At 40.3% G+C, this 4,808-nt stretch overlaps 1 protein-coding gene across 1 annotated transcript in view; it reads left to right on the top strand.

Annotated features, from left to right (window-relative positions):
• LOC107572609 (aryl hydrocarbon receptor repressor-like) overlaps window positions 1-4,808 on the top strand; it is a 41,940-nt gene that overhangs the window by 2,464 nt on the left and 34,668 nt on the right. The window lies entirely within an intron of this gene.

Here is a 4,808-nt window from a genome sequence, read left to right as displayed (position 1 = left end):
GTGTGAGTGAGAGAGTGTGTGTGTGTGTGTGTGAGTGAGTGAATGTGTGAGTGAGAGTGAGAGAGTGAGTGTATGTGTGAGTGAGAGAGTGTGTGTGTGTGTGTGTGAGTGAGTGAATGTATGTGTGAGTGTGAGTGAGAGAGTGTGTGTGTGTGCGCACTCGTGTGTGTGTGTGTGTGTGTGTGTGTGTGTGTGTGTTTTTGTACTGATCTTCAGGAGACTTTATATCAGACCGCACAGCAAATATCTTTATGAGTGTTCAGCTCACATTTGACAAAAACATCATGTTCTTTTTTACATGTCTTGAACAGCATTGTGGGATATGCCTTTGCTCTGAAACTGGAATACATATGTTGAGTAATTGTCCAATATTCTAAAATACTTCAGATCTTTATGGTTTTTTTGCTGTTGGTTTATCAGTGATCTGTTTAGTGTATAAATGGCTGAAGTGTTTGATGGTGGTCAGAGATGATCTCTGGATGGATTGATGTGGATCATATGTGATTGTAAATGCCGTGTGCTGGTTAATACACACATGAACACACACACATGAACACACACACACACACACACACACTGTCGTCTGAGTTTGGGTTTGTGGGTTTGAGCTCCTGGATGTGTGTGTCGGTCTGTGATGTTCAGAGTGAATGAAACTCTGTCGTTTGTGCAGTGCTTACATAGCTGTCAAGACAAGTTTATAGACATATTCTTTTAAATTAAATAAATCATCACTTCAATTAAACATTAAATCATCAAATGCATGAATTAAAAAAAAACGAGCTTGCTTAACTAAATAAAAAATTATGCTTTATTTATAAATTTTTTCAGCATGCTCATTGATATGCACACATCTCTTGTTGAAGTGTTTTTCCCATCACCACTAGAGGGCGTGAGAGGTGAGACGCAGGGCATGCTGGGATGTTGAGCCTGTAAACATCTGTAAGGAGCCACTTCTGTGTCTGTCTGACATTTAATAACTGATGTAGAATTTAGTGTAAGATATAATGACTGATTTGGAAAACCCTGGGTCATAGTTCAGAAATATTGATGCTCAAATAGAAATGAAAGAAATGGAAGTGATTACATGTGACATGCATTATTATATGGGGTGTGTGGTGATTAGGAAACAGCAGTAGTGATGAGAGATCATATAGAGACATTGATCACTGATTCGAGATCTGAGCACCGTGAACTTATGACCGCTGTTACGAAACAAGCAGAATGTGACTGTAAGAGACACGACTGCAGCGGAAGCTCGTTTAACACACGCTCAGTGAGTTATTTATGGAAAACTCATACATTTATGCATTTAGCGGGCACTTTTATCCAAAGTGACTTACAATGCAGTTCACTGGAAACTGAAGCACGATCTACTGTGTGAGCTGCAGGAATGATAACCGTTACTGAAAACAGTTTTAAGATGTGGGTTTTATAAAAAAAATATTTATTTATTTATTTATTTGTGTATTTATGTATTAAAGTGTGAAAACACTTGGAGGGCCACATGGATATAAAAATATCTCAGTTTAAGTTGAAAAACATCTGGTAATTTTAAGGACCACATTTTTTTGTCATTTGAATAAAATCAGTATATATAAATAAATGAGTAATATTTTGTTTTATTTGAAGTTTGACAAGACAGGATATTGCAACATATTGCTATATACAAAAAAGGCATCTGTTGGACACTTGCAGAATAACTCAATCAGGGCTGCACTGCAAAAAATGATTCTCTTAGTATTTTTGTGTAGTTTTCTAGTATAAATGTCTAAACATTCTTGATTCAAGATGCATTTACTTGACAAGTAACATGACTTAAGTTAACAGACTCACTCTCTCTGACTCTGTTTTGTCTTGTTTTCTAGCATAAATATCCAAGTAAGAAAATCATCTTTTGCAGTGTGATCATGTGAGTTCTGTCACTGCAAACACTTAGATAACGATGCTTCTGGAAAAGTTTAACTTAACTTTAACTTTCACTGAACTTAGAATGCCTCAGGGAACTCAGACATATTTAATATCATGTTTAAGGCTTCACAAATGATAATAATCGGTTATCGGTATCGGCCAAAATTTTCATATCGGTGCATCCCTACTGTAAATCTTTAATGCGTTCACTTGTAGTGTGTGGAAAATGAAACTGGCATGAACTCAAATCCTTCTCGTCGCTCTTGTTGTACGATTGGCCTCATAGACGATCTCAGTCAGACTGTCTGACTGTCTGTCTGTCTGTCTGTCTGTCTGTCTGACTGTCTGTCTGTCTGTCTGTCTGTCTCTCTGACTGTCTGTCTGTCTGACTGTCTCTCTGACTGTCTGTCTGTCTGACTGTCTCTCTGACTGTCTCTCTCTGTCTGACTGTCTCTCTGTCTGACTGTCTCTCTCTCTGTCTGACTGTCTCTCTGACTGTCTCTCTCTCTGTCTGTGTGTCTGTCTGACTGTCTCTCTGACTGTCTCTCTCTCTGTCTGACTTGTCTCTCTGTCTGACTGTCTCTCTCTCTCTCTGACTGTCTGTCTGTCTGACTGTCTCTCTAACTGTCTCTCTCTCTGTCTGACTGTCTCTCTGTCTGTCTGTCTGTCTGTCTGTCTGAGACAGCGTTATCCAGTCTTTGACGGATCTCAGTGTCTTTCTGTCCATCATCTCACCCACAGACCTACTGCAGCACATTTCGTTTACTCTAACTGCGTTTGTCAGTCGCCTGTGTTTCATGGCAGACGCTCATTGGCCTGAATTGAGAGAGTTTTTCAGGATGAACTCTGCCTGCAGTCCTGAGAGGAAACGGCTTGAGCAAGACGCGTCTAAACGCTGATCCTGCACGAACCAGGACCTTGAAGAAGGAAGGAGATCAGATCAGCCACAGGAACGCAGGCCTCTGTGTGTTTGAAGAACAAGAAGAGTGTTCAGGATGTGTCAAATCTGTGGAGAGAACCCGCGGCACGTCCGTGTCCACGCAATTCCACAACAAACAAAACACGTCAAATTACCATGGCAACTCAAAATAACCAACAATATCATTATATGGCATACGTATTATTATTTATTGTTGAATTACGTTACAATAGTTTTTTTTCACAGTATTAAATTGTAAGGAGGTGAAAGCAATTCATCATTCAGACTCATCAGCTATAGGACTTAAAGGTGTCATGCCTTTGTTTTTTATTTTGTACTGTTCTCTGAGGTCCACTTATAATGTTATTTACATCATAAAACATCATAATTTAGAAGTAATAGGCTATTTTCTGTTCTGGTTTGACCCCTCATCAGAACGCTCTGTCTGAATAGGCGTGGCTGATTGTAGACTTGGAAGTAAACGCCCCCTGCTGTGATTGGCTAACAGTTGTGTGTGATTGACAGCCTACATTCCTCACAGATGGACACTGCTGTGATTTAGGTTAAAAGCGCATAAATAACTCCATACATATCAAACAATCTGTAAGAAGAGACGAAGCAATAGTGATCACGTAATGGAAACAGTCAGATCCAATATAGTCACAAAGCATCGTCTTTTAAACCGGGCTCACACTACAGGAGTTTTAAAATCCTAACCAATTGTGAAATCTGGTTGCAGCACACACATCCGACCGTCCGAGTGCCTGTCGGGAGAGACTTATCGCTTCTCGTTTCCCCTGTACACTGCACCACAAACGACGAAGCTGAAATTAGGCCAGACTCAAAAAAAGAGTTGCACGAGCAAAAATTGGGCTTAAAATCAGACGAAAATCGCACAGTGTATGCCTGGCTTAGAAGCAGGTGTTGATCTGCGGGGGCGGGGTTTATCCACACTATTACATCATAGAGTAGAACATTCCACAAGCTGTCGTTTGGCAGACTGCCTTCAATATAAGCTGTTTTTAGACTTTTTATAGTACTTATATGTCAAAAGATCAAGAGACTTTTGGTTTCTCAGTTCATGACCCTTTTAATTATGAATAGTATGAATATTTATAGTTCTCAATGCAAGAGAAAGGAACAGATCCTCAAGGGTGAAGAATACGGACAGATCGGCTGCTTGTGTCTCTGCAGCGCAGGGAAGTTCAAGCGTCTGTTCAGCGAGTGTTCGCTCATGAAGGTAATGGAGTGGAAGTCTTTGTTGGCCCAACATCATGGTTAGAGTCTGTCAGATGCGATTGTCGTCAGCCCACTGAAGCACAGAAACTGTGTGTGAGAATGAGTTCATCATCTCAGTCACATCCAATCAAGTGATATCTGACCACACACACACTGTTTTCAACCTGCTCTAAACCTGCTGACTGGTTAGTTGGTCATTTACAGGGCTGTATCATGTTTTTAGTATTTTAATATGCCAGTAATCGTCGGTTCTGGTTGTATTTATTTGTCCAGACTCTTGTTTGTCTTCGGAGCTTCACTGTCAGCTGAATTATCTTCCTTCCTTCATCCTGCAAACATCGCATTACTGGCTCCATGTGAGCGTTAGTGAGATCTGTTAATGAAGCATCGACCCACAGACACGGAGGAGATTATTAGAAGAATCACGAGCTTCAGCAGCGACTCTAGAATAGCTTTGAGTTTGGAGATCTTTGACGATCTGATCATCTGACACACAACAATCACATTGATTTGAAGGTTACTCTGGATAAAAGCACCTGCTAAACAAATACATGTGAATATTCAGAAGCAGCCAACAATCAGGAGGATTTTCCTTTTTTAGAGAGTAATAAACAAAAATGAATCTTTCCATCCAGTTTAGTTCTCTCTGAAGTGTGTGTGAAACCAGGAAAATAAAGCCCAGTGGAAAGATAGGAAGAGTGAGGCGTGTGTGTGTGTGTGTGTGTGTGTATGAGTGAGTGTG

This window comes from Sinocyclocheilus grahami, unplaced genomic scaffold (genome assembly GCF_001515645.1).
Source record: "Sinocyclocheilus grahami isolate Dianchi unplaced genomic scaffold, SAMN03320097.WGS_v1.1 scaffold1782.1, whole genome shotgun sequence".
Lineage (NCBI taxonomy): Eukaryota > Metazoa > Chordata > Actinopteri > Cypriniformes > Cyprinidae > Sinocyclocheilus > Sinocyclocheilus grahami.
Note: the sequence above shows the minus strand (reverse complement) of the source record. Positions and strands in the feature narration are given on the sequence as shown.